This window comes from Leptonychotes weddellii, chromosome 12, assembly GCF_054177405.1.
Source record: "Leptonychotes weddellii isolate Sample4059 chromosome 12, ASM5417740v2, whole genome shotgun sequence".
NCBI lineage: Eukaryota > Metazoa > Chordata > Mammalia > Carnivora > Phocidae > Leptonychotes > Leptonychotes weddellii.
Window position 1 is genome coordinate 66,842,960 of NC_138380.1, and position 10,871 is coordinate 66,853,830.

Below are 10,871 nucleotides of genomic sequence, written 5' to 3' on the forward strand. Positions count from 1 at the left end.
AAATGGGGGTAGGGGTAGGGGGGCTAGGGCTGCATTGCTAGCAAGGTAGGCTAGTCCTATTGTGGCTGTGTTTACTCTGGGGGGGTGTGGGGGAGGGAAATGGAGACTACTAGTTCCTTTGTTCCTGGAAGATTTTCCTAGAGATTTCTGTCCCTCCAGGACAAGCTCTGAGATTAGTAAATATGCACCAGGCACCTTTCAAACTGCTGCTTCTATGCTATATCTCCATGAGCTGTTCAGTTGTGTTGTCTCTTTAAGGGCGGTGGGATTCAATGTCCTCTTGCCCAGTGGCCCTCCCAGAGCCAAGCCCACTGGGTTTTTTTTTTTTTTTTTAAATCCTAGGTTTTAAGACTCACTGGTTATAAGAACTCATGAAATTTCCCCCTCTGGTTCTTGAAGCCAAATGTTAGGGGATTTCTCTTCCCCATATAGCTGCCTGGTGTCTAGGCCTGTTTCTCTCCCCTCTCTGTGTGCCTGCAGCATCCCACCCTCCTGTACAGTCCCATAAGTCCACTTAGTTCCCAACTGTGTCTTTGCCCTTCCTACCCTTTCGACTTGGCCTCTTCTCTGCCTTTAGTTGTGGAGTTTGTTCTGCCAGTCTTCAGTTCATTTTCTGTGTTATTTACACTGATGTGTTACCCCTAGTTGTATCCTTAGACAGTATAGTTCATTAGGAAAAAGACTGGTTTTAGAGCGCACTTTAGAGTGTGAACACTATGTGGTAAAAATAGTCCTCAGTGGTATTTGCATTGCCTGTAAAATGACAGAAAGCAAAGTATTGTTCTGTCACAGCATTTTTATGCAGTTCTTTTAATCTAAGTACAAGTAAGAGGACATAGAGGAAGAATTTTTTTCCCAGCTTTTTATTTTGGTGTAGTCCCAATAGTTTATTTTTGCTTTTGCTTCCCATGCCTGAGGAGACGTAACTATGAACATACTGCTAGGGTTGATGTCAAAGAGATTACTGCCTAAGGAGTTTTATGGTTTCAGATCTCACATTTAGGACTTTAATCTATTTTGAGTTTATTTTTGTGTATGGTGTAAGAAAGTGGTCCAGTTTCATTCTTCACTATTTATTGAAGACACTCTCTTTTCTTCATCATATATTCTTGGCTCTTTGGTTGTAGATAAATTAACCATATAAGTATGGGTTTATTTCTGGGTGTTCTCTTCCATTAATATGACTATTTTTGTACCACTACCATACTGTTTTGATTTCTCTAGTTTTATAACATATCTTGAAATCTGGAATTGTGATACCTCCAGCTTTGTTGTTCTTATTCATTTGCTTTGGCTATTTGGGTTCTTTTTTGGTTTCATACAAATCTTAGTATTACTTGTTTTAGTTATATGAAAAATGCTACTGTATTTTGTTAGGTATTGCATTGAATCTGTAGATTGCTTTGGGAGGTCTGGGCATTTTAATAGTATTAATTCTTCCAGCCCAGGAGCATGGAATAGCTTTCCATTTATTTGTGTCATCTTCAGCTTCTTTGATCAGTGTTTTATAGTTTTCAGTCTTTTACCTCCTTGGTTAAATTTATTGCTAGGTATTTCATTATTTTTGGTGTGCTGTAAAATGGGATTGTTTTCTTAATTTCTTTCTGCTATTTCATTATCAGTGTATAGAGATGCAACAGATTTCTGTATATTAACTCTGTATCCTATAACTTAACTGAATTCATTTATTCTGGTAGTTTTTTGATGGAGTTTTAGTTTTCTATATATAATATCATGTCATCTGCAGATAGGGACAGTTTAACTTCTTCCTTAACAATTTGGATGTCTTTGTTTCTGTTTCTTGCCTGATTGCTGTAGCTAGGATTTCCCTTACTATGTTGGATAAAAGTGGCAAGAGTAGACGTCCTTGTCATGTTCTTGATCTTAGGAGAAAAGCTATCAGTTATTTACCAGTGACTATGTTGTGAACTGTGGGTTGTCCTGTATGGCCTTTATTATGTTGAGGTATGTTCCCTCTAAACCCATTTTGTTGAGAGTTTTTATCATGAATATATGTCACATTTTTCAAATGTTTTTACTACATCTATTTTATCCTTCATTTTGTTGATGGGGTGCATCACATTGATTTGTGGGTATTGAACCAGGAAGGATATTTATTTAACCAAAAATTCTTCAAAATAACAACTCTTTTAATCAACATTTTCTTGTGTATTTGTAATGAGCTTGGTGGTTTTTGCTAACAAATATGTATACTGTATATATTCCTTATTTTTACTATACACTTATTTTAGCTGCCTTTGCCAAATCATCTTAACATCAATGTATTAAAAAAAATGCCTCACTGGCTCCAGGTAGTAGTCCATTTGGACCATCAATTAATCTCCAACCTCTTTTCTCTAAAACACAAAGTTAGTAACAATGAACCATTTCTGTTTTTACCGAGTTTGATGAGCTTTAAAATGTTTTGAATTCTTAGGGAAAAGTTGGCATGTAAATAATATTCTTGTTGTCATGTAAATTTGGTAGCTTTGGTACAGTTCTTAAATATAACCAGTCCTCACATTGGACTTAAGCATTTTATTTTGTGAGTATTCTGTCTTTGCCAGTACTCTTAAAATGGAATTTGATGGTCTGGGTATACTTCTTCAGTGGGTTTTGCAGCATTTTTGCTTCTGTTTCCTAACAGACATTTTATACATTTCATAATAATGTCTAATAGTCTTCCAGGGGTAACTAAGTGCTTTACTTATCATTAAAGGCTAAGGCTGTATGGGAAATCTACTGGTATGAATTGTGGAGAGTCAGCAGTATTGAAGTCGATAAGTCAGGGCTGTGTTGTGGTCTCTAAGGAGACTAAATATTTTATTCAAAGAGTAATTCTGAAGGTTTCTTCCAAGAGTATGCCTATCAGGAAAATGCTGAATATATGATATTAGCAAGAGGGAAGCAGTTTTAGCTGCATGTATCTCTGCCAAAGTGAGTTGGCCAGCGTCCTGTAAGATACACTTGAAGCACACAGAGAACTTTATTTTTTAAAGGGAGCAATATAAGTCTTCATCTAAAGCTAAAAGCTAAAGAGTGAATTCTTTATCTTGAAGTACCCCCCCCTTTTTATTTTCCAAATTACAGACTGAGGAATGTTTAGCCATCCTAGTGATCTAATAGACTAGCTGTCTGAAATAATTTAAAGTGCTTTGCAATAGCTGTGACTTTCAGGGAAAACCATATTCATTGTGAAGCTTAAAATATCTTCTTCCCCCCACCCACATGAAAACTTTGGTTTGAATATTTAATACTGTTATCTCTGCTATTAGCTAAACTAATCAAGAGGTTGCTTGTAATATCTGAAAGTGTATTAAATAAGAAAATAATCACTCTTCTGTTCTCAAGTTCTTGTTACACATTTAGAGACAAGTATTCAATGTCTGCACTTTATGAAGGAGAAAAAAGGAATTAAAAAACACTCTTCTAAAATAAATATTACCTCCTATGACCCTCAGGTTTTATTCCTTGGGTAGTCAGGTTTTTATCTACGGGTTGAAACCAGAGTACAGTCTCAACCTTGATTGTACTTCAGTATCACCTGGGGAGCTTTAAAATGTCCTTGCCTCTAGATCCCAGACCCACAGTTTCTGAATTAATTGCTCTGAGGTATGTCTTGGCCATTGGTTGAGTGATTGTAAGAGGAAGCTAAGATGAAGCTTCTAGGTAACCCCTTCAACTTTCATGGTGATGCTCCTACTTTTTGTCATGACATACATGACCCCAAGTCTTATGGAGTCAAAAGAGAAGGGAAAACAATAGATTTTTTTTTAACTGTTACAGTGGGAAAGATTTGTCATCCATATGAGCTTTTTCCAAAATAGCCCTCTTTAAGCTGTGCTGTAGAATCATAGATTTGTATCCATGACTTAAGTAAAAAAAATATGACATCAGTAAATCTCTGGGGATTCTGTATACCAACAAAGTTTCGTTGGCAGTATACAAATCAAGGTAATATTGGAAGACAATTCTCTTTGCATCTTTTATGTGTCTTCATATCTTAAAAGCAGAAGCACTGTCTTTTGTCCCAGACTCTATTTCCAGGATGTTTGTAAAGTGAATAGCTTTGGAAGACAAACGTAGTATCTGTCTCTGGAACAAAGGGCAAGCAAGCATGCTTACCAACCATTGGGAAAGTTATATGTTCTCTAAACTCAGGATTTTTCTCCAGTAATCCAAGCCACTCTGTATTCAGGCATTTACCTGTGCCCATCATCATCGTCATCATCCCTGTAGTACTTGGGACAGAAGGAAGTGATGCAAATACACTGATGTTCATGCTTCTTGCTGTTCCAAGGGTAATAAGGCACTTTGTCTCTGGCTCAAGAGTCTCATGTCTTCTCTAAGCATCCATCGAACAGGGACTGTCTAGCTTGTTGATTTCCCAGTATGTAAATTCTCAGAACTTTCACAGTTATTACCAGGTAATAATGGTGCAACATTTTTAAGAAATTAAAGGAAAGAAAGTTTGACTCAAGGGCTATTTTGTCATGGTTTCCTTAATGTATCAAGGCTATATAACATGTTTTAACCATGGAGAAGATGAGGGAATACTGTACTTAATAGCCTTTTTGAGGCTTTTGGAGACCGAGACCTTCATTTAACAACGCCATGACTGGGGGCCTTGAAAAAAGGTAACCATTCAATTTATTTAAGGGGGAATTTAAGAAACTTAAAGTGAGGACAAATGCCGAAGGCCAATATGTTAAGTTGTAATGAGCAGAAAACAACTAAAAGTTGCGAGGTAAATAAATGGAGAAAGAGGAATGTAGAATGGACTCATTGATTGCTATGTAGTTAATAAATAGTTGTAAAAGGATATTATCAAAAGCTAGTTAACCATAGCATTAGACGCCTCTTTAGGAAACAAGAGGACTTAAAGAATTATCAAATGCATAAGGACAAAGATAACGGTTAGAACAATAATAAAAACTTTACTAAGTAACAAAGAAATACAATGAAACATTAAAAAATAAATTAGAAATAGTAATATAACAAAGTAAATACAGTAAATACAGCATAAAATAGGCCAAACATAAGAATTATACCAACAAATATAAATGGACCTAGCTCACTTATTAAAAGGGAAGGATTTTCATATTGACTTACAAGCACAATTAAACTGTAAAATAAAGTGGTTCAGGGTGGCTAAAAAGTAATGGACAAGGGTAGCACAGCAGGTAAGTGTAAACAGTAAAAAAGCAGGAGTTGTCATATTGGTATCAGACAAAGGAGGCCAAAAGTAACAGATGAGAAGGAAATATTAGAAAGTAAGGGCTTAAATTCACATTGATGATAAAACAGTATGGATCTCATTGCACCAAACAGCAAAAACTTCACAAGGCAGAAGAAAGGACAGACACAAAGCAATAGGAAGTAGACTTTAAAATGACATTCTTAGTCTAATACAGATTAAACAGACAAAAATGAATAAGTCTTTAGAAGGTCAAAGCAACATCACCAGTAAGGTAGATCTTACAGATGTCAAACTTCTTTAAGAGCACAGAAACATAGAAAAACTGACCACAGTAAATTCTGTACAACAGAAAAAGTGTAAATAGCAATCTCATATCACAGTGCAATAAACTAGAAATTAGTAACAAAATAAAAAAGCAAAAGTCTCTTTAATTTGCAATTTTAAAAACTCCCTATTAAACGTGGATAAAAGGAAAACAAAAACTGCATTTTAAGAATTTCTGAACAAAAATAATAAAACTCTCTGTATTAGAATCTATTGGGCACAATTTAAAGCATTGATTAGAAGAAAATTCTTAACCCTTACTTCTTTTATCAATAAAAAAGAATGACATACATATGATACATTCCTAGCTCAAACAGCTAGAAAAAAAGAAAGGTACAAGATAGAATAAATATAAAAGCACAATGAGGTAGAAAGCAAAACATTAAAACAATAAAATGCTGGCTTTCTTCAAGAAAAATTCAACATTATAGACCAAGCCCTAACCTTTTTTTTTTTTTTTTTTAAATAAGGGAAGTGGGAAACACAAATAAGCAAAATAAAGTATAAAAGGAAACACCATTGGGAAAGAAGAAATTTCAAACACTTCTTTCAAAATTTGTTTGAAATTCTATATAATAGTATAATTTATTAAGAAAATACAGTCTCCTAAATTACCCTAATTGAGGTTGAAAATAGGCTGAACTTCTATGGAATAAATAAAGCAATGAAGAGCTATCCCACTGAAAGCTTCACACTAAGATGACTTCATGGGAGAATTGAAGAAACCATCAAAAATTTTATCCCAGTTGTGCTTTAAATATTCCAGTAAGTAGGAAAAAAATAGAAAACTGCCAAATTATTTTCACAAAACAAGTCTAATGTTGTTCCTGAGCTAAGAATGCCAAAGAAATTGCAACAATTCTCAATAAAATATTAATATACACAACCTAACACACATTAGAAAAGAATAAACCATGATGAATGGGGAGGCAGTGGGTGCTTTCCTTCTAAGGCTGAGTATAAGACAAGGATGTCTTCTGTCACTACTCCTATTCAACATGGTTCTGGAAGTCCTTGTTAGTGCAGGAAGAGAAGGAAAAGAATTAAAAAATATACAGATTGGAAAGAAGAAATAAAACTCTATTTGCAGATGACAGATTGTCTATGTAGAAGATCTCAAATCTACAAAAATCTCATGAACGTGCAAGTATAGCAAGACTTCATATACAAAATCAGTTGCTTCTTTATATATCAGCAATGAAAAACTGGAATTTGAAATAAGAAAAAATACCATTTTCAATAGCACCCAAAACCCACTTAGATACAAGTCTAAGAAAATATATATAGGACCTATATGTCAAAAATTATAAAATGTTGATTAAAAAATCAAAGAAATTTTAAATGGAGAGATATATGCATGTATTGGTATAACACTCAATATTGTTGAGATACTCTTTCCAACTTGATTTCTGAATTCAGAACAATCCCTGACAAAGTTCCAGTAAACTGTTTTGTGAATAAAAACAAACTGATTTTAAAATTTATATAGGAAAGGCAAAAGACAGAATAGTTAATACAATCCTGAAGAAGAAGAACAAAGTTGGAGGACTCGCAGTACTGGATTGTAAGATTTCAAATAAAACTACAGTAATTAAGATGGTGTATTGGCAAAAGGCTATTTATATAGATCAATGGAAAAGATTAGAGAGCCCAGAGTTAGACCCACATAAATACAGCCAACTAATTTTTGACAAAACACGGAAGCAATTTAACAGAGAAAAGATAGTCTTCAACATATGGTGTTGAAAATATTGTTCATTCATATGCAAAAATGTACTTAGATATAGACCTTATACTTTCCACAAAAACGAACTCAAAATGGATCATAGACTAAGTGTAAAATGCACAAGTATGAGATTTTTAGAAGATGTAGGAAAAGTCTACATGACTGGTTTGGTGATGAGTTTTTAGGTAAAACACTAAAAGTACAATTCTTACAAGAGAAAAATTGATGAGATGGACTGTAGGGAAAAGATCTGAATAGACACCTTAACAATAAAATGACAGATATTCATATAGCAAGACGCTCAGCATCATTTGTCATTAGGAAAATACAAATTAAAACAATAAGATAGTAATATATCTATTAAAATGGCTAAAATCTGAACAACTAAAAATATTGATTGCTGGTGAGGATGGAGAATGACTGTCCCTCTCATTCATTGCTGGTGAGAATGCAAAATGATACAGCCATATTGGAAGATAATCTGGCAGGTTTTTTTTTTTTTTTTTAATAAAGTTAAACATACTGTCACCACACAGTCTAGAATTACATACCTAGGTATTTAACTGATTTGAAAACTAAGTCCACATTCCACACAAAAACTGCACGTAAACATTTATAGCAACTTTCTATGTGATTGCCTAAAACTGGAGGCAACCGAGGTGTCCTTTAACATGTGAATTGGTAAACAAATTGTGGTACAGCCATACAATGGAATATTAGAGCTAAAAATGAATGAACTGCCAAGCCATGAAAAGACAGAGAGGAGGTTTATTTTTTATTAAAGATTTTATTTATTTATTTGTCGGAGAGAGCACAAGCAGGGAGAGAGGCAGGCAGAGGGAGAAGCAAGTGGTGGGAGAAGCAGGGCCTTTGGAGAAATGGCTAATTCTAGAGTTGCAGCCATAAATATATGAGATGACCCTGGAGTATTTTGTAGAGCCAGAAAGGAAGTGCTCAAGAAAATACTATGCTGGGGGTATGTTGAAGGGACACAGGAATCAAGTGGGACAGTCTGAACAACAAAATTAATAAAATGTTATTGGATTATAAGTCAAAGTATAAAATAAAAATATGCTAATTTTTGTAGGCAGTTGACTCTCAAGGGGGTCAAGCATAACTTCCCACTCCTTAAGTAGGGGCCATACTTAGTAGCTTCCTTCCAATGAGAATGATAAGAGAAGAGGAAATGGGAGAATGCCTTTACAGTGGAGAAATCTGATAAACACTTTGGTGATCAAGGTTACTATTAACAGTGATAAGTCGTATCGATAATGTCTCCTTTACATGATGTGATATAATATGAGAATGGCATTTATTTCTATGGTCTTCCTCTCTAAAATCTATAATTCTAGTCTAATCATGAAAAAGAAAAAAATCAGACAAATCTCAATCCCAATTTTCCCAATTAAGGTAAAATTTTCCAAAATCAAAGTCTGAGAAATGAAAGTAAAAGAAAACCAAGACAAGATTTAAAAAAAAAAAAAAGAAAAAAGAAAGTGAGAAATAAACTGCTAATAGGAACTTAAGGCATGACATCTAAATGTAGAATCTGGGGTGCCTGGATGGCCCAGTCAGTTAAGCGACTGACTCTTGATTTCCGCTCAGGTCATGATCTCCTGGGATCAAGCCCTGTGCTGGGCTCTTTACTGAGCATGGAGCCTGCTTAATTAAGATTCTCTGACTCCTGTCTCTGCGTCTCTGCTCCACATCTGCTTACACATGCATGTGCACACTCGCAAGCACTCTCTCTCTCTCTCTCAAAAAAAACAAAACAAAACAAAAACATAGAATCTGATGGTCTCCCAGAGTAAAAAAAAGTACATTGGTTAAGAACTAAAATTAAGGCAATACAAATGAATATGGAATTTAGTTGATAATGTGTCAGTATCACTTCATTAATTGTCACAAATGTACCATACTAATGTAAGATGTTACTAATGAGGAAAATGTAGTGGAGTGGCTAAAACAATAAAACTATATTATCTTTGTGAGTTTTCTGCATATGCACACCCTTTGATAAGCAATTCCATCTCTCTAGGAATTTACCCCAATGACCATATTGAAAATATTAAAAAAAAATATACAAAGTGTTGTTTACTGTGGTATTATTTAACCTCAAAATATTGACTACACCTTAAACATCTTTCTGTTTGGAACTTACATTCATAAAATTGGGTGTGATGCAGCAGTAACAAGGAATGAAGATGCCATTTATGAATTGATAATGGAGTGATGTCCAGGATATAGTTAAGTCCAAAAAAAAAGTTCATAAGAATGCATATGACTTTGTTTCTTTGTTTCTTTTTTTTAATATTTTATTTAACACACAGGGAGACAGTGAGAGAGGGAACACAAGCAGGGGGAGTGGGAGAAGGAGAAGCAGGCTTCCCACCAAGCAGGGAGCCTGATGTGGGGCTCGATAGCACAGCCCTGGGACCATGACCTGAGCTGAAGGCAGTTGCTTAATGACTGAGCCATGCAGGTGCCCCTCTTTGTTTCTTTCTTTCCCTGCTTTCCTTCCTTTTTTTTTTTTTTTCAAACAGAGAAATCAATATATACATATGTGTTTACTTTTGCACAGAGAAACACAGGAATGTTAAACCAGGAACTAAAGAAAATGGTTATGTGTAGAGATAGGTAGGGATGGGCCAGAATGTAGAAGGTATAGGGAGAGAAGTGAAGTTTTTCTGAATATGCCTAGATATATAGCTTTATGTTATGAATCATGAACACATTTCACATACTGAAAAATAAAATTAATAATTAAAAAACTTCAGAAATACACAAAAAGAAATGTACTCAAAATGATAAAACCAGAGTAAATAATTCAAGTAACCATTGAATATGAAACTTAAAAAAATTATTGTGTTCAGTTAGCCAACATATAGTTTTTTAAGTAGTTAAACACGGTACTCTTGCTGTGTGTTTTTAGTGAGATATATTCTAGGTCACATACAAAACCCAACAACTATAAAGAATATTAAACTTAGTATGGTTGCTGTTAAAGTGGTATTGGTCTCGTATTCTAAAACTATTCCGTATAGATTGTAGGATAGAGCAAACGTGTAGGCTCTTGTTGGATTTTTATTGTGGGTAAAAGGAGAATCAAATATGGAATGATAAAAGGTAAGAACTCTATACTGAAAGCATTTATTTGTGAATATGCATATATATATTCCTATGTAATGCTTATATATATATGATCCCATATCCATTTCAACAAATATGCATAATTCAATACATTTGTGTATATATATATAATTCAACAATAGGTATATGAATACACACATCTAATTCAAAGGTGTGTGGGTGCTCTCCTAGCTCTGTTCCTAAAAGTGTTCAGAAGCAATGACAACCCAGTTTCAATGAGCAACCAGCAGTAGAATCTAGGGATTTCTAAATACTCTTCCCTGCTAAAAGGATCTTGGACTCTTTATAAAAATGACTGATTTCATATCTGGGCAAGGAAAGGACAAATCGAGCCTGAAACATCTTGTGACAGAGAGCATGAAAAAGGCTCAAAAATAGGTCAGAAGGATGTAGGAGCCAGCACAAAGCAGTCCAAATCTGGCATGGTTGAGCTTCAAAGAGAATAATGATGGTAATAGATTTTAACATATT